Here is a 24,721-nt window from a genome sequence, read left to right on the forward strand (position 1 = left end):
AGGAGCAAAGGAAAGAAAAATTCAAGTCATCAACCGAGGGTAGAATAGGTATGTATCGAGAGGGGTGCTTTCTAGAATGGAGAGCCCTTCCTCTCGCTGGGTCACCCTCTTAAGCAGTCGAGCGTTCGACTCCTCTACCCTGAGCATTTGCCCCCGGAGCATGACCACTTCTTGCTCAATGTCTGACCAGGCCTTCCGCTCCACCTCCAGAGACTCCAAGGACTTCTATAGCATTGCCTCAGTATCCGCCAAGTGGGCCTTCGCCGCGTTGAGTTCCCACTCGGCAGCAGTCGCTCGCTTGACCGCACGCAGCTCCACCGCCCGTGCTCCCATCGCCTCAGTCACTCGGTATTGGGACTCATGGTGGGCGGACTCTAGCTAGTACCTAAGCTCGTTGACCCACTACGACGCCATCGCTTCTTGCTCCATCCGACATCATCTCTAGGTCCTACAAGACAAGAATTAGGTGTGCTAAGACAACCATTTAAAAGCTAAGGAATCAAAGACAACACCAAGAACATAGAAAACATACCTCTGCAATGTATGGTAGGTCGATAGTCATGGCCTAATGGACGAGCTCAATCCTCTCCAAGGCCTCCTTGAGCGTCGCCTATCAGACTCCATTGATAGTCCTCTCTCCCTAAGCAGGTGTCAGAGCTTCACCTCCTCGTCATCACAAAGGATGAACCAGGCCTTTCCTGGCTTGCCAGGGCAAGGCCACAATAGCTCATGGGTCACCCCTAACTCGCTAGAAGATCCATCCATCGTAGTATCATGTGACGACTGGATCATCATCAACTCCTAGGACGGCGGGATGGCTGGCGGCTCCACCTCGGTGTCTTCCTCACTGTTGAAGGGGATGTTCACCGCTAGGACTCCATGGCTCACCAACAGTTGCTCTACCTCTGGCCTGGCCATGGCTCCTCTAGATCCCTCTAGCTCTGACCAGGCAGGCGAACCGTGTGATCGTTCATCGGGTGAGATAGGGAGCCTAGTTTCCCTCCTCTCCACCTCTGCGACTGGCGGGGGAGGGACCGCAAGAGTCACCTCCAACCTGGCCTCCACCATCACCATGAGGATCACCGCCATCACGGCCACCGCCATGCTCACGACTGGTCGGGAAGACGCAACCCCCATTATGGAAGGTCGTGCCACCACCAACCTATTTCCCCCCTCGCTCATCATAGCCCACAGCAGGCTAGGTCTCCACTCTTCTTGCATGGGAAGTGGGGAGATCCCTAGTCCTATCGGCTCCTGACCGCTGCAAAATAAGGGCACAAGCGTAGGTTAGTCACATCCAAAAAACTCAACTATGAGGGTGAAGGGAAGCATGAATACATACCCAGACAAAAGCGGCAGAACCTTAAAACTTCGACCGACTGACGATGAGCTAAGTGGATGACGATCGCTCAAGGGTCATAGTTCACGCCCCCTCGAACCGACCGAGGGTAGGGACAACACGGCCAGTCCCTGTTCGGCTCACGAATGGTCACGACCACTAGCTCGCGGTGACCCCGAGGGAACGGGCAGATGATCACATTCCTCCGACCAACTAGCATGTTCTGTCACACTTGGAGTAGGGGCTGAGAAGCCGACGGTGCCTCAAAAGGGCGTCTCCACTCACGACGTGCTTCCTCGACTAAGGAATGTTGTGGCACATCTTCGTATCACGCACACCACCGACGGGCGCGGCTGTGGGCTCATGGCGCTCCACCAAAGTCATGGCAGCGCCCCTGTCTCCCTCGTCCTCTGAGGCACTCATGTCATCACCCATCTTTGTGGGCTCCTCTGACTCAAGCTCTGCCTCCATGTCGCTCTGGCTCTCGCCACCCCGGACCCACCGTTGATCTCCTTCTCCTTATTGAACCTCCTCTAGACCTTCTTGGCTTTCTTCTTATTCTTGGCAAGCATGGCCTCCCTCTAGGTAGCTTGCTGAACCACGCCTTCTGGCCCTCTCGGAAGATGCGGTCGGGATTTATAGCCCACGAGTCTCTTCGAAACGGGCAACTCGAAATCAAACAAAACATCAAAACAAGAAGGAAAATGTCACAGGAAAAAAGCATACCAAATTGGATAGTTTCACGGCATGAAGGTGTACGGGCGTCCCTTCGAGGGAGTCTTCATCCCTCAACTATAGTGCCCGACCAAGATAACCCCAGACTTCATCTTTCGACAACTCCTTCAGCATTGCACGGTCAGGATCTGTTGGGCCAGAGTATTCCCACAACGGCCGCATCCTTTCCCCCAGCAGGGCAACTCGATGATGGAAGAAGGTGTGGAAGACCCGCAAACCATTGAGGCCATTCCGCATGAGCTTCTGAAGCTTCAACTTGATGATAGCTAGCTTTTTCTATTGACGGGAAGGACTCCACATCCAACTTTCCCTCTTCTCTGGCCTCCCCCTAGTAAACGTTGGGAACAGCGCCTCCACTGGGTTCCTGATATAGAACCATTCGCCATGCCACCCCTAGTTGGAATCACTAGGGGAATACACGAGGTAGGGGACCAACGGCTTTGGCCTCTTCTAAGGGCAAATGCCCCAACCGGTGTGATTCTGGTGGTTTCCCCTTGGACAGGGCTCACCCGATCAAGACTCGCTAGAATAGATCCACATGTGGCTCTATCCTGAGGAAGGCCTCACAGACAACGATGAAGCCAGTGATATGCAGCACCCCAGTTGGGTTGAGATGCTGCAACTCTAGGCCCCACTTGTTGAGGAGACCACGCAAAAACCAATGCGTGGGGTACCCGAGCCCGCGCTCGTGGAATGCGAGGAAGGAGACAACCTCGTCGAACTAGGGTCATGGAACAACCACCCTTGACGCAGGAGCCCTCTAGTCCACCACCTCCTTCGACGGAAGTAGCCCCTTCGCGGTGAAGTCAGCTAGCACGGCCTCATCCATGTTGGATGGCCTCTAGTTCGACATCGCACCTCGGATTTATGAACGAATCTGTGAGTTTTTCCACTCCTTTGCTCTACCCTCCTCTCTCCTAGAAACCGCCATGGCACATGAACAGGCTTGGCAAAAAGGAGGAAGGAGAAATGGTAGTGGTTGAAGAAAGGCAAAAGAACAGGAGGAAACCCTCTCCCTTCCCCCTATTTAATGCGGAATGGCGTGCGGCGGGACGTGGCCCTAGCTGACGGGACGTGGCCTGCCCAACAAAACATCGCCTGGCTAACGGGATGTGGCCTGGGCGGGGCCACCACTACTGCAACCCGAGCATGGGAAAAGAGGCACAACCGCATGCAAATGACCCTCCTCCTTCCCAGGCAGGGTTTGGAGGGGCCCGCCAGGGGAATCTCCATCAAGGAGAGGCCAATAGGTCACTCGAGTCGATTGGACGGCTCGGGCAGCTGCCGAGAGATAGGTAAGGAGCAGTGGGATGCCCTATGTGGGTTATGCCAACCCCATCACAAACGACGGACATGGATCCCACTTGGACATATCTGATAGGAGCTCCCCGGACCCATCACTCGAGCCATCGAGGTAACTTTACCAACCCCCGTTCTACTTTCGCAGTGCATAAGCATTCATTCAGCCATTCTCATGCATGTATTCATACATTCAGTCATATATTCATCCACACATTCATCCCATACATCCAAGCATTGCATATGAAATTGTTGCATCACAATGCTTCGCGTCACGTCACGAAGCGGTAGTCATCTCATTCGATATCAGAGACGACCAACCAGGGTTTGAAGGTTGGCCCGCAAAGGGCTCGAGTCCACCTCGTGTCAAATAGAGCCAGGGGAGAAAACGCAGATGAGCCCTAGCGGCCCTCGCCTGATCCGCTCAGAAGCAGACAGGGTCATCTTGACCTTCTCGTTCGATCCTGACCTCAAGCCATGCCCACAGAATCTCCATCAAGGGGAGGCCAGTGGGCCACCTGAGTCGGTCTCTAGAATGGCTCAGGCATCTGCTAGGAGGCGGGTTAAGGAGAAGTGGAGTTCCACATGAGGGCTATGCCGACCCCATCACGAACGACGGATTTGGATTCCACTCGGACATACCCGTTAAAAAGCTCACCGAAGCTCGCCACTTGAGCCATCAAGGCAAGTGGCATCAGCTCAACCCCTCTGGTTGCGAAAACCACGGACAGGGTGATGCAGGAAATCATGCGACCGACCCCGACCAACCCTAGTGGCTCGGGGGCTCGAGCTACCAGGTTCCTACTTAGGAACCTGACTGACTACATAGGTTGCGGTCGAAACGGACACGGGCGAACATCCCAACGAGAAGAAACACAAGAGTCTACAGCCCTAAAAAAGAGTACCAAGGTGCTCAGCCTCCGACCGACTCCCCAGTCGGCCACAGGCTCAGAGGCTACACCCACCTCCGTCTCATTCGACCCTTGGGTGCGTGCTCCGTCTCACCCGACCCCAAGGCCACAGGCTCCGTCTCGCCCGACCCTTGGGTTCGTGCTCCGTCTCGCCCAACCCCAAGGCCACGGGCTCCATCTCACTTGACCCCTCAGGTTCGTGGTCCGTCTCACCCGACCCCAAGGACGCGGGTTCTGTCTCGTCTGACAGCAACCCACTACCTTACACACATCGGGTGCGTTCACGCACACTCTACAGAAAATGGATTACCAGTGAGTCTTCTCCTCAGGGGCTGGGTGCCAATATCCTTCCGGCGCACCTCCACGGACTTCGCCAGTCCTCCCCACGGAGGCTGGGCACCCTTATCCACTCTGCGCGCCTCCATGGCTTTTGCTAGTCCTCCACATGGAGCCTAGGCTCCTGTATCCTACTCGGTTACCCTACACAGTACAACAAACCAAGGGGGAAAACACCGAAGTTCCAATAACAGCCCGCCTCCATGGCACGATGGGTACATGAATTACAAGGCAAATTCAAGCTTTCATTAAGCTAAAAACACAAGCCCCTGGCTTTTACAAATATCATGCGAAACATGTGTGAACAACCCCTTCACGGCTTCACAGAAGTCTTAAAGGGGCTCGGCGGCTCCTGTCGGGTTCATAAACCTAGGGTCCCCAATGGACCCGCTTCCCTGCAAAACCTAGCCCAGCAGGCGGCGCAGCTATAGCACGTGCCTGGGCCGGCCCAGATACATAATGACAGGCCGAGACAACGATCCGGTCCCTGACCAGAAGGCCTGGGCAAGGTGGGACCGTAGTCCGACCCCCTTCTCCAACCGAGGATATGTCGGACCTCTACTCGTTGCTCTTTCCCGACTGAGACGGTCGGGACCGACTGACCGGGGATGCCCGCTCGGTGCAGGGAGCAGATAAGGTAAGGCGCTCAAGTCAACCGCAATATCGAGGACTGTACTATGACATGCCCTGTGCACCTGTAGGACGGTGCCATCGAGGCATGTCAGGCAAACACGATAGAACCTGCTAGACGCGTCAGAGTATAAACAGAATTGTGGGCGCTGTCGTTTGCCGTACCAGGTGAACATGGTAGAGCCTGGCAGATGTGTCTAAACATAAACAGTTTGTGGGTGCCAACAGCCATCCCGTACCTGATGGTGTGGGCAACAAGACTAGACAGCACACGTAGACACTCTCTCTCTCTCTTTCTCTGACTTGTAAAGCCATCCCCTTCAACTATAAAAGGGGATGAGCTCTCTCCAAAAAGCCCCCCTCCCCCGAAGACTAGTCGACTCGACAGCTCAATAGCTCTAGGACTCGACAGCTACACAGTCTACACGCTCTCAACAGCTGATAAGCTCGGACACACAGAGCATACGTTCCAATACTTAGAGCATGTTTGAGCATCTGTCACTCTCTTCCACTAGGTTCAGAGTCCGACCGGGCCTCCAACACCCCACTTTCTCATTCCTTACTTGTTTGTAACTCCACAGCAAACTTCGAACACCTGGGCTCAGGAATAAAGTCACCGACCGACCTCAACCGGACGTAGGGCCCGTTGCCTGAAGCAGTATAAATCCTGTGTCATTGAGTGCTAGGCCATATCCGATCATAACGCACTATAAAACTACAAATATTTACTTATTGGTCACTATTCGCACCGACACCACTCTTAGTCAATTCCACCAAAACAAAGTCCTTCCAAAATGTCCAATATATAGACCAGCCCTGGTGTAAGATTGATCGACACAAATTGGGCGCCAAGCCATAACAAGAGTTCATATTAGCATTTACTAAACCTCTCCGAAATGATACATTAAGTGGTAAAGTTCATAAAACATTTGCCACCGTATCATCCTTTTCCTTATAATTCTAAAAATATTAGGATATGCCTCACAAAGAGGTTTGTCTCCTAACCAAATGTCCTTCCAAAATCTGACTTGTTCCTCACTTTGTACATTAAAACGCCCGCCGGCCAAAAAATCTTCTTTAACTTTTAAAAGGCCAGACCAAAAATGGGAGTCACCTAGGCTATGCTATACTTGTGTTAGAGTTTTGTTAGACAAATATTTCTTTCTTAGAAGCCTTTTCCATACTCCATCTTCATTTATAAGCCTAAACAACCGTTTACTTAGTAGGCATCTATTTTGAATGTCTAGGTTTTGTATGCCTAGTCCACCAAAATCCTTGGGTTTACATACAACACTCCATCTAGTGAGTCTATATTTCTTTTTCTTCTCATCACATGGCCAGAAAAAATGTGAACGATAGTAATCTTGTTTCTTAACTATATTGCTGGACTGGTGGTTGCTATTGCATCTGCCTTCGGCAAGCTAACAAGCTCATTTCCATTCCTTTTCTTTCATTTGTTCTCAGTCTTTTGTAAGTGATCTGATGTATATATAATAATAATGCATGTCTCTTTTTTTGTCTTACTTATTCTTGTGTATTAACGTGTAGGCATAAAGTGTTTTAAGATCAAAGCCATTTCTTTGCAAATGAGTCTAGGAAAATATCAATCGAATTACCAAAAATGTAAAAAACTGAGAACTTAATATTATGAAGGAGCTATGGATAGGTCATGCGACCAAAAGTTAAAGACGTATAATTCTTTATCATTGCAATTTAATATATTATTTTACTAGTGTATTTTGTTAGTTGCTAGGGCCTATTTTAGAATTTAGCACAGGGTCCCCATTTATGCTGGGATGGCCCTTTACACTGTTACCTCAATGAAATAGCATGATCCTGCAGACTAGAGGAGAGTTAAGAAATAGCCCCACGAGTAGGACCTTCACTTAAGTGGCGTTGTATGCAGGGCCTTCGCGCTTGTGAAGTTTGGTGGTAGACCCAAATTGGCAAAGGTGTCAAAGATCTGAAGGTTCCTGCTGCGCATGCTCGTGGAAACCGAAACCCTGAGAAACAATCCGGAAAGGTGCTTGAAAATCCAGCGAATAGCAATTTGTCAATTAAATGATTGAAGCTCAGAGGGCTCCAAGGTATTTCCCTGTTTGACGCAACTGAAAGAAGGAAACAGAAAACCATAAAATGTTTTTCAAAAAGATAGTGAAGATTGACTATGAGACTTATCTTTTGACGGTTGTTTCCTAACGAAATGATTGCTCTGATTGATTCTTTCGCTGAGTGAAATGTCCAAAAGTGAAAAATCATAAGAAAAAGTACTCCCTGTGACTACCTGACAGGTACAAAAGGTTTGATATTTATTTTTGGCGAACATTGAGGTAAATAGCAAAAGACAACGGTCACCTTCATAGTCACCTCAACTTCTAACTGGGCTGGGCTGCAAGAAAAATGGTAAAAACGCATGTTTTAACAATGGGATTCAGGGCCAGGTGGCTGACCTCATCGGGAGCCCAACTAAAGTTGTTAACTGAGTCCAAGTACTACATAGTAATGGGGCCAAACATTTACATCAATGTGATATTATTATGCTGTCTTTTCTTGGACGGACTAGGGGTCCATAAAAGAGCAATGAGGAAGAACAAATAAACACCATATATACCAGGCATCCTGAGCATGAGCTCTTGCTTCAGCTTTGTTCTTGTGGTTCAAGATAGATGAATGTTTAATTCAATATTTTCCTAGATGCTCCTCCTCTCTTTTTCTGTAGTAGGCTCGGGAGGCACCAGGATTGCTGTTGTTACAAAGGATAATGAGAGGCATGGAGCCAGTTGGGATGAGTATGTTCCAACAGGCAGGGGCGGACAGAAGGGGGGGGGGGGGGGGGGGGGCAGGGGCCTGCCTCCTCCAATGTTCCACAGACTTCAATAGATGGACCCTTAATCACTCATAATTAGCTGTGGATATCTTTGCTAAAGCCCAGTTAAAGCCCAAATAAGGAAACAACACGTCAGTGAGTGTGAATCAATGCTAGTAGCCTCCTTTCTCTGAGTAGCTGCGCTCGGCCTCGGACTGCCGATGAGACTCCGATCCGTCATCTGTCCTAGGCGCTTCAGCTGTTCGCCCGTCGGAGTCTTCTCCATGGCAGCACATGACAGTGCTAGGCCGGAGTAGGCCTGTAGCAGAGCAGCTTAGCGAGCAGAAACATCCGAACAGAGATGTTTCTAGCTTCCTGTGCATACACAGACGTGAAGATCATAAAAATCGAAGCTAAAACGAATAAGTTATGTATTAAACAAGATTTTCTTTAATAAAATAATAGATTAAATCTAACCTCGAATTTTAAAAGTAGAAAACCTACTTAACAGTAGTATGAACATGTAGATTATGGAATTACGAACCTAACACAAGTTAAACAGATCAAATCGGAGTTAAAACGAAGATTTTAAGGCCTATAGAAAGTAGTGGTAATTCTGTAAATAAGTGGAACTTGATTTTTGAATTAAAATAAATAAAACCTGAGTTTTAAATCTGGCCGAGGACTGTAGGCTTATTAAAAGAAAAGAAAGGGGTCCTTTCGAAAGAAACCAGGGACGGCGGGTTGAGATCTAAATAGTTGTAAGGTCCTTTTACAAAAGTAACCAGCGAAGGGGTATTGGGCGATATTGGCCGTTGGATTTGAGCGGCATGGATTGAACCGGGTGGGGAAGGTGGCCGGCGATGAGCTGGTCTACGGCGACGCCATGGCCAGAGCGGGTGGCGCTAGCGATTCACGGCCTATAGTCCACCATTTAATGAACCAAAAGCACGAGAAGAAAGAGAGAACGACGGCGGACTCACCAAAACCGAAAACAAGGGCTGGGAACCGACGATGGCGCACGGCGACTGCTCGAACCCGCCGGCGACGGCGGAGCTTAGGGTTGCGCGGCTGTGAGCTCTGAGCGAGGGCGAAAGCTTGCTGTAGTGCGGGATAGGGAGGTGGCACGGGCTCGAGCTGCTATTTATGGGCGGAGTTGGCTTGGGGCGCACGCCATCCGAGCACATCGGGGCAGAGGCGGACTCCCGGCGACGATCGAGTTCGTCCCGGTCACGCGCGGAAGGAAGGTGCTGCTGACAGGTGGGGCTGAGCCATCACCGAGAGGAGATAGGGGAGAACGCGGGTGCGGCACGGCATGGAACTGGGCCGCCTGATTGGGCCGCTGCAGAAGAAACGGAAGAGAGAGCTGGGCCGCGTTGAAAGCGAAGAAGAGCGGGGAGGCGGGCCAACAGACCAAGGAGAGCATGCCGACCTGGCTACGGCAGGCCGAATTCAAGGAATGGAGAGAAAAATCCTTTTTCTATTTTCCAAACTAATTTCCAAACAAGTTTTGAATGCAAATTCAAATCAATTTGAAATTTAATTTGAAACCACACAATACAAAAAAAATATGCAGCAGCATGAATGCATAAACATGTGTGTAGACCTATATTTGATTTTAATTTTAACAAAGTTATTATTTTCCTAAATTTAAATGTTCACAATATACGTAATTAAATCATTTTTCCTATTTCGAAACCATACAAATTTGTTTATTGTATGAATAATCTCCTTTCTATCTCTGGCTCTCCGTGTGAATCAATGCTACTAGCCTCCTTTCTATATCTGGTTCTCCGTGTCTCCGTCCCTTCTCTGAGTAGCTGCGCTCGGCCTCGGACTGCCGATGAGACTCCGATCCGTCATCTGTCCTAGGCGATTCAGCTGTTCGCCCATCGGAGTCTTCTCCATGGCAGCACATGACAGCGCTAGTGTAACACCCCAGGTGCCACGCAACCCAAGGATGCTACACAACTACACCACAAAATGCCGAACTAGAAAATTTCGATAGGAAATACCTTGAAACCAGCCCAACGCGGAAGCAACAAATAGATAGATTATCAAGCGTGGTTCTCTAACATAACAACTACTCGACTTAAACAAACATGAATAAGGATACTCACATCTCATAAACTTAAAAGAACACATCTTAGCATTATGTAGGATCCAGTGAAAGTGTATGTAGTGCAACTAACCCACTACCCTCCATGCTAGCATCAAAAGACAACCTGGGGAGGGGAAAACAAGAGTGAGATTGAATAATCTCAGCAAGCGAACTACTTCAACAGGCTATTTAAACCACATTAGATTAACCAATCATTCGATAAAGTAACAAGTATTAACATCTCCACCAATCTACTTGATATACCAAGAATTATGCGATCATGGCAATGGCAAAACAACATTAGTCTGTACAATAGTTACCATAACGATTGATATAAGGTCCACGTAGAACAATAGTTAACAACCCTCAAAAGCCATAGCATATAGGCCTCCATAACAACTAAAAATATAGGTAGCATAAATACAGAACATATACCTAATACAGAACATATACCTGTAAAAATGGAATAACATTTGCAATGGCATTGAAGCCCATAGGAATGCACTGTAACAACACATATAATATCTCCACAGTCCATAGGCCATACCATAATACACATCACCATAGAGAAGCATCACTTACCATGTTAGTCATTGCAACTCTATCACGCCAATATTTCAAATATCCATACATAACAAATATGCGAATGGCAAGAAGCTCACATACGATATATTCGAAATCCCATAAGTAACATCCCAGTGTATGTTTGCACAAGGTAACTTCATCACATCCCACATCCAAAACATTCCGAATTACATATCAATGCACATGAACTCCTGCCTTCACACCTATTAAGGTGTGAAGTTGTATCGGCACCCAATAAATGATGATGTATGCATATGCATGCATATGAACTCCTGCCTTCATACCCAACAAGGTATGAAGCTACATCGTTATGACGATGCTGTACCGGTACGGTCGCAACCATAGGTTCGCGACATAACTCCAAATGCCATGCAATGCAGTGTGATGCAATGCCACAATATAAATGCCATCTCCAGAATCCAAATACCACATACTCCATAATGACAAGAGAACAAGCCATGATAATATATACGGAGAGATGCATAAAGAGCTTATTCAACATAAATAGTATCAACCATGATTGAATTATAGAATCTCATGTATGCCAAGTATCAACGAAATCATTCTCCATATCATGTTATCTATGGGTCACCTTCATTTTAACAGGTATAGGATAGAATATAAGTATTATCTTTTTAAATATGGAGTAAAGCACCAAATCTGTAATCTAAGCCCAAACCATATATATCATATTTAAAAAGGAACTTCTAAAATAGTGCTAGTCAGCCCGTAACTTAATTCTTAAGTTTAAACACACATATACCCAAAGACTTCTAGAAACTACTTCTGACCTTACTCATAACCCAAAACTTCATTTGGTCCGCACGTGTTAGCCCTAGGAGACAAAAAGTAGCATAATGCCACAGATGTTTTCAAACACCAAGATCAACATAATGCTATAACAAATCCATCAGCTATTAAGCCACTAAGGATTCCATAGACTTCGTCTATAGTAAAAGAAACATGAGATAGTTTAAATTACCAAGTATGTGCCACATGTGCAATATACTATCAGCCTCAACCATGAGTTCAAAAACCATCATCCATTGAACATTTCATTTATCTATGCAGCCATGTTGAATTAAAAAGGAATACACCCACTACATAGCTGTACTAGTAACATCATATTTATACTTCTACCATAACTATGAGCATCATGTATGTTTTTCAGATTACCACATATAAGTATGTGTGCTGCATTTTATAAGTGGAGGCAGTAAAGATAGCATGTTAAAGTGGTAGCAACACAACAGCTACATTCACTTGCCTTTACCGACGATGAAAACGGACGCTAGTTGCGTCTCGAAGTGACTCCACCTGAACATACATGTTTTTCAGTTTGCAGCAGTACCAAAGATGTATAAACAGCAAACAAATGCTTCCTATGCTCGGAAAAACCCCCACAAACAAGGCCTGACAACACTCTGGAAATTCAGCCAACAGCAGCACTGCTGCTTCATCTTTTTGTATCTTTTAATCTATTAAGGCTATGATAGCAAACAAATACACAACTAGGCCTACAACTTTCATGAAGAGATTATATTTTTATCATGCTTAAAAGATGGCCTAATCGGCAGTTGAAAACAGGCTTCAGAATTTGTCTAACAATTGAGACAGCAGACTTCACATTTTTATAACTCCATATCCATTTGTCCAAAAATTATGAAATTTGGCCAGATTGCAAATCATCTCATGGTCTACAACTCTCATATTTCTCACATTTGCAGATAGGGTCAGCAAGGTGGCCCAATGAATGAGCAAAGAATAACTGAACATTCTGCAGAGAAAACAGTACCTCTAACTTCAAAAATCTATATCTAGAGTTCCTCTTATCCAAAGGCCATGTTCTTTACCAATATGGAAAGCTAATGAAAAATGCTACAAGTCTCCTATAATTTGTAAAGTCATATAAATCTTCTAAGGTTCTTCAAATCCGGCTAGATCCAGCTCTGTCCAGATTTTCGTCAGAAAATAGCAGCTAGCTTAGAAAATTCATCTCTCTCAAACCATCTGCGCTAAAATCATGAAATTTCATAGGCAAACAGATCTGAAGGTCCTCTATAACTTCCATATTATCAACTTGTTGAGGAAAAATCGTTTAGGTCAACTAAACCACATGAACAGCAGCACTGCTCGAGCTCCAGGACAGCAGACCCTAGGTTGACATCCAAATGGTGATTCCCCCACAAACCCACTAATCCCCATGACCAAGAAACATCTAAGCACCTCAATTAACAGTTTTAAAGTGGATTCACCTCACCTTGGATATTCCCCAAACCTAGGGCAGCAGGAAGAGATGGGGAAAGGACTAATCTCCATGGAAGACGCACCTCTTCTTGCTCCTCTTGACATCCCCGATCCGATTTGCTGGATCCCCCCAAGGGTTTGGCCCTGCAGATCTTGGATTCAAAGGTAGACAGCCATGGGAAGAGGAGGGACAGAGGAAGAACGTGAGGAAGAGGGGAGGGTCGGTCAGGAGGAAGGAGGGGGCGTGAGTGAAGGAGGGGCTGGCTGGCTTTTTTTTTTTGTATTACAGCTAGGCCGGAGCAGGCCTGTAGCAGAGCAGCTTAGCGAGCAGAAACATCCGAACAGAGATGTTTCTAGCTTCCTGTGCACAATTCAGTACTCGTCACACTGGTACTCTAGTCTGTTAATGTCCATTCACAATTCAGTGAATATTCTCTTAGAACCAAAGGTCGCTAAGTGACTAAATTAAATAATTGTGATGTTATTTGTTTATTCTATGAATAATCTCCTTTTATCTTCAATTGAATAATCTCTTTTTTTATCTTCAACTGAATAATTTATGATCTAGTTGGTACTCATCAAGCTAAGTTCAAGTTAGTGGGAACGAAACTATGAAAGTACAATTTTGTATTACCAGACAAATGATATACCATTTTGCCAATCGCACTACGATCGAATCAATATGACAATATATATGCGTATATATAATTGTATATATCTTTACTTCACATTTCTTATGGGAAAAGTAATGTCGCGGCGGAAGACCACGTGGCCTCATCTAAAACTGGGAAGTCAGAGGCAGAGTCTAAGCACGACATGTACATGCACCTGCCGTGCCCGTCTGTTTTGTTAGATCCAATTTGGTAGAATGACCATCTAGCATACTGTATTCACCTGAAACTGAACCAAACAAAGTGATTGAAAATTTACTCACATGCACTTCTTTATCTGAATTTGGGTGGACGCTACACTCCATGCCGTGTAGTTAATATGAACATAATCTAACTGGAATGCTTACGCCGAATAACTGTGTTGAACCAATCAAATTAAATAGTACATGCTTGCCGAATTTCAATGGATTGTTAGTTGGTGACTCATTCATATGAGCGGTAAGTGCCTGACAATATTTCAATGAATGTTTCGGTCTCTCTAGTCTTACCTGCGTATAAACCAGCAGCGAATGGAGCATGAAGCCAGTAGTGTTTTTTGGCCACCCAAGTGATGCTGCTATGGAAATTGTGTATAGGAGTAGGAGGCATCAGGAACACCTGCATTACTACTCTGTCAGGTGGAAGTAAGATATAAGCAAGGACTGGCGCCAAATCGCTAGTTCCGAGATGGCTACTCTCAAATAGTGCCAAACTGTAGGAAAGCCAGAGCAGTACGGTCTCTCACCGTCACTCATTTATGCTAGCACCCCGGCTCATAGCGAGTGCTGAAGGTCAGCTATGTTTAAGCAAAGCTATCAGGCAGCTTGATGCGTGCACCAGGACTGAGGAGATGCTCATTACGTTGAATGACTCAAGCTTAAGAACTAAGAATAAACATTACGTGATCTAATAAAGAGGACTAATTCTTGTAATGGACCCCTTTTCACTGGATTGCTTGATCTCAATGCATTTCCAAATGAAAATTAGATTGCATCACTGCGTCTCTCTCGTCGGATACGATCAAAACGAACTAACACATGGACAATGTGTGGAATGCCTCGGACTGCCGATGAGACTCCGATCCGTCATCTGTCCTAGGCGCATCAGCTGTTCGCCCGTCGGAGTCTTCTCCATGGCAGCACATGACAGCGCTAGGCCGGAGCAGGCCTGTAGCAGAGCAGCTTAGCGAGCAGAAACATCCGAACAGAGATGTTTCTAGCTTCCTGTGCACAATTCAGTACTCGTCGCACTGGTACTCTAGTCTGTTAATGTCCATTCACAATTCAGTGAATATTCTCTTAGAACCAAAGGTCGCTAAGTGACTAAATTAAATAATTGTGATGTTATTTGTTTATTCTATGAATAATCTCCTTTTATCTTCAATTGAATAATCTCTTTTTTATCTTCAACTGAATAATTTATGATCTAGTTGGTACTCATCAAGCTAAGTTCAAGTTAGTGGGAACGAAACTATGAAAGTACAATTTTGTATTACCAGACAAATGATATACCATTTTGCCAAACGCGCTATGATCGAATCAATATGACAATATATATGCGTATATATAATTGTATATATCTTTACTTCATATTTCTTATGGGAAAAGTAATGTCGCTGCGGAAGACCACGTGGCCTCATCTAAAACTGAGAAGTCAGAGGCAGAGTCTAAGCACGACATGTACCATCTAGCATACTGTATTCACCTGAAACTGAACCAAACAAAAAAAAAAGACGTACCCAGTGCAAAGAGCTCCCGCTCTGTGTGGGGTCTGGGGAAGGGTGTCAGTGGCAAGCCTTACCCTCGCCTGTGCAATGCGAGGAGACCGCGACTCGAACCCGGGACCTTCCAGTCACAGGCGGTAAGACTCTACCGCTTGTCCATGCCGTGTAGTTAATATGAGCATAATCAAACTGGAATGATTACGCCGAATAACTGTGTTGAACCAATAAAATTAAATAGTACATGCTTGCATACTTCTTTACTGCCTGGATATATTTCAATGGATTGTTAGTTGGTGACTCATTCATATGAGCGGTAAGTGGCTGACTATATTTCAATGAATGTTTCGGTCTCTCTAGTCTAACCTGCGTATAAACCAGCAGCGAATGGAGCAGGAAGCCAGTAGTGTTTTTGGCCACCCAAGTGATGCTGCTATGGAAATTGTGTATAGGAGTAGGAGGCATCAGGAACACCTGCATTACTACTCTGTCAGGTGGAAGTAAGATATAAGCAAGGACTGGCGCCAAATCGCTAGTTCCGAGATGGCTACTCTGAAATGGCGCCAAACTGTAGGAAAGCCAGAGCAGTATAGTCTCTCACCGTCACACATTTATGCTAGCACCCCGGTTCATAGGAGTGCTGAAGGTCAGCTATGTTTAAGCAAAGCTATCAGGCAGCCAGATGCGTGCACCAGGACTGAGGAGATGCTCATTACGTTGAATGACTCAGGCTTAAGAACTAAGAATAAACATTACGTGATCTAATTAAGAGGACCAATTCTTGTAATGGGCCCCTTTTCACTGGATTGCTTGATCTCAATGAATTTCCAAATGAAAATTAGATTGCATCACTGCGTCTCTCTCGTCGGATACGATCAAAACGAACTAACACATGGACAATGTGTGGAATGCTTTGAGGTATAAAATTGGATCTGCTCTAACAAATATATGCATGATAACAAACCCATCACGATCCTTATTTCCATCAGACCTGTCGAACCTCGAGTGTTCAATCCCATACAAACTTGACAAATGTTCACTGTCAACTATGAAATTCTCGGCAGTACAGGATGAAGCGCATTAGCTAGCTCAATGGCATCAAGTCCTAGTTGCATTCATGACGGTACTCACAGGATGCACTTGAACCACTCCATACACATGTAGTACAACTATTCTGTCAGGTTTCAGATCTAGAGGTTTCTGCAATTGAGAAGTGAGAACTTAAATTCATGGTCTTGCTAGCTTTGCGCACGTAAATGAATTGATATTTGAGAACCTCCAGTCCTGGCATGACAAAGTGGCAATTGTACATAAGGGCAATGACAATTTTACTACCTGATTGTGGTCCTTCGTGATGGCGATGGATCCACTCAAGCCTATCGAGACATGCCAATGACCATTGCCGTCTTCTTGGGCCATTAGAGAGGAGCCATGGACATCAGCATGAGGATAGAGTGCAAGAAACGAACATACTGGTCTTCCCGATAAGCCCAAAAGGATGCTACAACTGAGGACATAGTCAAGGCATGTATGAGAAGATGGCATGCACTCTGTTTTGCTAGAGCCAATTTGGTAGAATGGTCATGTACCTTCCTGTCTAAGCCTGAAACTGAACTGAATAATATGATTGAAAATCAAATGAAATCCACTTCTTTGTCTGAATTCGAGTCGATGGTTACACTCCATGCATTGTAGGTGTATGCGCATCCTCTAGCTGGACAGATTACCCGAAAGAATCGTGTTCAATCAATTAAATTAAACTTACACATATACTTAATTGTCATATAGGTTAAAAGTTTGGTGGATTTAAATTTTAATTAAGTTCATCACAATTTTTTTCATGAAAGAAAAGGTTTGTATGAAGATAAAACCAAGAGACTTGCCAATGAATATGCATGTTTAGCAATCGTGTTAAATTCAGACATTTGTGAAAACCTGATAAGGCATCAGCTATGCTTGAATGATCCATTAGCTACTGGACTTTATTTGACATTTAGTATCTGGCTACATTTCAATGGAGTTACTATCTCATTGATATGCATAGGTAATTGCATTGAATCAGATTGTACCTCCTGGTCAACTGTTTCAGCCTCTCTAACCTGAGTATAAAATAGCTGGGAAGGGAGCAGAGGCCGGTATTGCTAACTCTAGCTTGCTCCTCCAGTGATCTTGCTGTAGAAATTATGTATAGGATTAGAGTAGGAAGCATCAGGATCAACTGCATTACTAGTCTTTCAATCAAGCAACCGAGGCAAACCTAGCAATAGCATGAGATAGGCAGCCACCCTACCACCACAGGAGATGATGAGGCCCCCTTGCCACTTGGAAGTTCTGAGATCACCAACCTCCGCCAGTGCTAGTGCTTAGAGATGAAATACAGTACAGTGCTGCCAATTCGTGGGCCTTTGTTACCATGGCTAGGAAGAAGAGTTAATTAGGCTAGTCAACAGGTAAAACGGATTGCAATTATTAGACGGATAGCCACAGCTCAAATCGTTGTCTTTTATTAGCGCGTGAATTGTTGAGGCTCCATAATAAGGAACACTGCATGTTCTAAGAGGAATGCATATCTCATTCTTGTAAAGCACTTGTTTCACCGGATCGCTTATTCTCAATACATTATTGTTGATGACCAAAATTATTAGCAATATTAGGTAGTAGTTATCCAAACCGGAGTAACTGTGTTTTTATAGAGATAACTGGGAAATATATGTGTGTGTTACAACAAGACATACAGTTTACATCATCTATTTCAATATGTGTTGGAATTGGACTCTGAACTGTGGTTGGACTTGTGCTATTCTAACTCGTATATGAGCAATGGATGAGAGTTCAGGTCACTGATGAACCACTTAGGACTTTTATCTCTAATTCAACATGTACTGTTACTCTTAAAACCAGCCATCTCTTATGCTCAGGGGAGTGCGGGAACAGACAGATCCACGAGAGAATATAACAGACAAAAAATATAGGAAGAAATTTTCTCTTTGTTATTATGTATAGAGTACAGACATAAATATAGATATTGATATTATAGATATAGATGTAATAATACAAATTTGAGTCTATCATTCTCCTGTCCTCCTTCTCCGACTTCTGCTAGTGGACGGCAACCAGCTGTGAAGTGATGGAGCACTGTGAAAGTGATGATGTGGTGTGATATGGGCCCATTTGGTACTCCACATCGATGAAAGCGTGCTCATCTCAAGCATGAATGGTCGTGGCTGTCTCAATGGAAATTCTTCACGGTGAGCAGCTCCTGCTGCCACCGCACACAGGCCTTGTACTTCTTGTGCAAAGAACACACAGAATACTGCTTCTCATGCCACTAACACGAGATTCTGCATGATGCGATCCACCAAGTTTAAATTCTTGTGTATAGTTTTATCTGAAGCTTTCAAAAAACAACATGAACAAGGGCATGAACTACTTACGCTTCCAGTCTTCGCGTAACAAGAGTTCCCAATGCCTCTCATGTCTACGCAGTTCGCATTATAGAAAGGCCATAGAACTATTAGTCCATCCATATGACCTATCTGACACGCTCAACTATAGCTTTATTCTTTGCGTTTTACTCGCGTGCTCTTTTATGGAGCAAACCAAAGATGTCACAACAATGGATACGAGGATATATATATATATATAGAACTACTACTCTGTAGCTGGCTACAAAATAACTTATTCTGTAGTCACTTTGAGTTACGATAATTACTATGTTAATTTATGAGATTATAGTAACTCTTTACTAAGTGGTTTGCTATAACGTTATGGTAAATATCCCCGTGTGTTATAGTAACCCAACTATAGTAAATATATATTGACATTATCGTAAATTAGTATATAAAATTATGGTAAATGAAGGTGGCTACAGAATAACTTATTCTGTAGCCGGCTACTGAATAGCCTCTCCCTATATATATATATATATATATACACTACTTGACTGTGTACCCTCCACAGTCTGGCTATAAACTATATATATGCACCTACCATCAGTGGTTGACCCATAAAAAGAGTTTAGGTAGGGCCCACTCAAGCAACAAGCTAGACTATAAAAGAAAAGAAAAAATGAATCAAAAATAGATATATTGCAATCGTATAGACTACAGCAGCAACAATTAGACAATGGTTTAGGATGATTCCTTTAATTTGAGGAACAAATATTCTTCTTTCACCAAACATTAAAAATACATAAAAGTAAAACTCATGGACCAAGACAAAATAATAACCATTGTGTGACTTGCACGTCTAATGACTTTGTTTGGCCATGTAGTGTTGGCCCAATTAATCAAGCCAAGAAGCACCTACAGCTAGCACCACTTCTTCGCCGATCTCACACAGGTGACAAGTTCGCCAAGTGTAATGCTGCTGCTACTTTGACCGCACACCACCAAGCTGACCATATAGCACCTGGCAGCACAGTAATAATGTCCTTCAGTGGTGGTCTAACATGGCAAACATCCCTTGTGAGTCAAGAAATGGGTTATGCTCCTCACAGTGTTTTCTTTTGTGTTGAGAAGTTGGGAAGGAAAGAAATGCAAGAATGTTTGACAAAAAGAAGCTACCAACCTTCAAGTCATGTAAAACATTAAAAGGAGTCCTTGTGAGTTTCCGTGTGGGTGGGGGAGCACACTGACACACACTCCACAAGTTGATAAGAAACTATGGTTCCTAAAACACACTTGTATTTTTGCAGGACGCATTGTAATATGACTAACGCCGTAATAGTCTTTTATTGTCGCCATCTTAATTAGTTGGTTAATTTTGAAAAAAAGAGGACTTGGAGACATGGTCACCTTCATAGTTGCCTCAACGACTTCTAACTGGGCTGGGATGGAAGGAAAATGATGAAACATGCATGTTTTCGCAATGGGGGCGATTTAGGGCTAGGTGTGTGACCTCATCGGCACCCAACTAAAGGTGTCAAGTGAGTCCAAATACTAAACAGTAATGCTCCCAAACATTTCCATTAACGTGATATTGTGTTGTCAATTCTTGGTGTGTGTGTGGGTGTGGGGGGGGGGGGGGGGGGGGGGGGGGGGTCCACAAAACAGCAAACAAGAGAAGGAACACCATAGCAGCATCCTAACTCCTGAGTATGAGCTCTTGCTTCAGCATCGTTATTTTGGTCCAAGATATATGAATATTTCAATACTTCACTAGGGGCCCCTCCCCTCTTTTTCTATAGTAGGCTCAGGAGGCGCCAGGATTGCACTTGTTACAGGGATGAGGATGCTCCAACAGGGAAAAGTAATGTCCCGGCAGACGACCACGTGGCCTCATCTAAAACCGGATAGTCGGGGGCAGAGTATATGCATGATATGTACGTACACCTGCCGGCTGCCGTGCACGTCTGTTTTGTTAGATCCAATTGGTAGAACGACCATCTAGCATCCTATATTAACCTGAAACCGAACTGAACATAGTGATTCATAATTTACTCACACACACTTCTTTGTCTGAATTTGAGTGGAGGGCACTCCATGCAGTGTAGTTTTATGCGCATAATCTAGCTGGACTGACTAGGCTAGATATTTGTGTTCCACCAATCACATTAAATAGTTTATAGCTGCACAGTTTTCTGATTGACGAAAGTTTAACGGATTGAATAGGTTCGTCCCAAACCAGGCAACAGTTCTTTTCATGAAAGAAAGGTTTAATAAAAAGATAAAAACGTTGACTTCTAGTGAACATACATGTTCAGGGATCACCTTCTGTTAGCCGGAACTTAACTTTACATATTAGTTAGAAAAAATAGCTCAACGAACCTGACCTTAATAAGGCACCAGTTCTGCTTGCACGGGTGATCTATGGAACAGAACTGATTTAACATTTATTTAGTGCCTGACCATATTTCAATGGATAGTTAGATGGTGACTCATTCATATAAGTAGTAAGTGCATGGAATCAAATTGTACCTCTTCTCTCTAACCAGAGTATATAAAGCAGCAGGGAACGGAGCAGAAAACCAGTGTTTCTCTGGCTGCCGAAGTGATCTTGCTATGGAAACTGACTAGGAGTAGGAAGCATCAGGAGCACCTGCAATACTACTCTGCCAAATCACAGACAGCCCCTCGGCACTCATTGGAGGTTCCAAGATGGCTAGCTTCAGAGGGCGCTAAAAGTATAACTAGAACAGTATGGTCTCTCGCCGCCATGCATTCGTCCTAGCACCATGGTTCATAGCGATTGTACATATGGTCGATGACAATTTTGATACCTGATTGTGGTCCCTTCGTGGTGCGATGATCCACTCAAGCTTATCAAGACACGCCAATGACCATCACCGTCTTCTTGGGCCATTAGAGATGAGGAGCTATGGAGGCTATGGACATCAGCATCAGGAGTGCAAGAAACAACATCCTGGTCTTCCAGATAAGCCCAAAAGGGTTGAAAGCAACGCGACTCCCAAATTGCACGCCATAGAGGCTCTTTTGTGCCAGTAAACAGAAGAACGAACAAAATGTCATTCTTACTATAGTTCTATACTATACTGGTCATCTAATTATACACTTCTGTGTCTTGAATCATACACTCGAGGTGAAGAAGGGAGGAGCAGTGAGATTTGTGTCGGTAGTTCGGCTGGTGCTTGACTTGCTGTGATTTGGAAAAAGAAACAACGGAGATGCATGGAAAAAGAAACAACGGAGAAACATGGTCACCTTCATAGTCGCCCCAACTTCTAACTGGGCTGGGCTGCAAGAAAAATGATAAAAGCATGCATGTTTTAATTAGTAACTAGCCACTGCTGCCCGCGCTTCACTGCGGGTGATGTGCTTGGTATAGGAAACCTCATATGTCTAATATGTTTTCTCATCGTGTTAGTACTGAAGGTTGGTATCAATACTGTAAACGAACATAGAGGTTGGTTGTCATTATATGGTGCCTATTCTAGGCCAGCAAATAAATGACATGTTAGTGGAAAGAAGTATTTGATGGAGTTGGACTCAAGCAACTAACACACTTAGATTTGAAGTACAACATTGGCTAGCATTACATTATAGGTGGAAAGAGCAAAAACTACAATACAAGTATGTCTCATAACGCGAGGGTTTACAAAAGAGTGAATTACGATTCACTCCCCTTAGGCGAAACTACAACACATTTCGTAAATCTGGAACCACACGAAAGATTACACGGCGTCGAACACTAAATTACACTGGGATTTAAAGTTACATGGTCAGGAGCAACCTAGTACAACCAAGGCTTACTCCAGAAGTCGGGATAGACGAGGGCAATGGAGAAACAACAAGATAATGATTATCCAAAACATGGCGTATGACCAACAGATCCAGAAACAGGATACTGAGAAGTCAAACATCGTGAACCCTAAGACCAAACTAACCAACAGTAGACCTGAACTTCTTTGAAAATCAAATCCCTTCTTCTCAGATTACACCATCACCTTTGTCAGACGAACCCAGTTCCACAATGACGACTGGATCTCGTAGCTCTGCTGCGGATTTGAGAAGGATGAGGATGGAGGAGAAGAGCAAGGACCAAGGGCATCTTATAGTGGCGAACGGAGATGTGGCGCAGCTCACCGGAAGTGGAGACGGCATGGATGGGATACACTGCTGGTTAACGCTGTGGGGATACAGCCAGCCATGGCGTGCTTCCTGCACAAGCGAGCGGAGGGGGGAATAAAGGAGAGGAGAGAGGGTTCACTCGACAAGGGAGGCGTGCGGGCGGCCTTGTCCCCAAAAGAAGAAAGAAGGGAGGGGGTCCGGTACGGGGATGAGGGCGAGTATCAAGAGCGGACGAGAGGCCGAGAAAAGTAGAGGCGCACAATGCGCGAGGATGACGAGTGCAGCACGATGCCGTGGCCATGCGAGGACAGGGTGCTAATGCGCCCGACACCGACGGTGTGCGCGGGGCACGCGGTGACAGCGACCCAACGTGCGTAATTTGGTAAAGTTGCCTAGTTAAATGCTTATGGCGCTGCGACGAAACAGACGGCCCCTGTGGAACAGCTACCACATGGCGAGGCTGAGGTGGTTAACCAGGCACCTTTGCCAAGCTACACCACGGTATCGCTCTCGCAACAGAATATTCTCCTTTGAAAAAGTATCCTTGTGTTCTAACGGGAAATCCACAACTGGTTGATGAAGTAGTGCTTTTTCGAAGTAACTGAGCTAATACAGTTTCTGAAGAGAGAAGAACAACGAGGAAAAGTTAGTATTCGAGTAGTCTGGAGTGATCGAAATGCTTAAACTGTCGCCATGCCCCAATCCTAATGTCCGGTTTGACCACGCTACGCACGCATCGACACGTGCGGACGTTGTCGAGACCGGGGCCCACTTGCGTTCAGCTCTCGTTTAGCTATGCGAGCTCGCCTTGTTCACTCACACAGTTCGTTTCCTCTCCGTATTCCACACTTTGTCGGCTCTCGACTCTCGCCCTCGCCCCCATACCAGACCCATCCCTTTTCTGCTTTTTGGCCATGGCCGCTAGCACACCTCCTCGTCGAGCGAACCCCTCTCCCCTCCTTTTTCCTCCCTCCACCCAAGCTCATGCAGGGAACGCACCATGGCTGACGCTCTCCCTACCTCGTGACCCGCCAGTGTTTCCCTTCCACGCCGCCTGCACTTTCTGGTTGCTTGGGTGCGCCCAAGTTAGCTACATTTACTCCAAACCCACTGTCTCTTATGCATCGCCACCCACTGCACGCCGCACCACGACACCGCTCGTGATGGCACGTCCATTGGGCCGATGCTGCCGCTGCTGTCCCCTACAAACCTGATTCCTTTAGACCCCGATGTTGCTTAGTGCCGACGATAATGGAGTGCACCCACCCTCTAAACCTGCCGTCAACCACCTATGAAAAGCCTCGCCCCCCGGCTCCCCCTTCACAACAATACACTCCACACTCAAGACCAACCACCCGCATAAGCCCCCTATCCAAATGCCAACCTATTTCAACATTTTTAGAAAAACCAAAATCTACAGCAACCGCCAAGTAAATTACGGAAATGAAGAAAACATGCATGAGGTCCAGAACAACATGATTCTGTCAACAATAGCACAAACCCACAGCATGCAGTCAACAATCGCTAATATAAAACTAAGCAAAAGTAGATGGGCCCGTCAGCGAACTACCCAATACAACAGTGCCAACACAGGGGTCGATCGATACAAGTTGATACTGATAGTTAATACCAGCCACTCTAGTACTGTTGCTAAGACAAAGATGGAAGCAGACCAATATGGAGGACAAGCTTCTAGAAAAGACGATCTCTAGACTCGATCTGCAATCCTCAATAGCATATCAATTTTATTCAGGTTTCGCCTGCAAAGTTTGATCGAATTGTTGTCAGTTCAGCTGTGTTCGCTATTAACAAGTAGAGAAAATAAGAATAGAA

At 45.3% G+C, this 24,721-nt stretch overlaps 1 long non-coding RNA gene across 1 annotated transcript; it reads right to left on the reverse strand.

The window, feature by feature from the left end:
• Window positions 1–7,285: 7,285 nt before the first annotated feature.
• LOC136505712 (uncharacterized) lies at window positions 7,286–13,278 on the reverse strand. Its single transcript, XR_010771283.1, has 3 exons — window positions 13,003–13,278; window positions 10,177–12,059; window positions 7,286–8,431 (listed from the first exon to the last, which is right to left on the reverse strand). It is a non-coding gene; the product is annotated as an uncharacterized lncRNA (long non-coding RNA).
• Between the last annotated feature and the right edge of the window lie 11,443 nt (window positions 13,279–24,721).

Source organism: Miscanthus floridulus, chromosome 14, assembly GCF_019320115.1.
Source record: "Miscanthus floridulus cultivar M001 chromosome 14, ASM1932011v1, whole genome shotgun sequence".
Lineage (NCBI taxonomy): Eukaryota > Viridiplantae > Streptophyta > Magnoliopsida > Poales > Poaceae > Miscanthus > Miscanthus floridulus.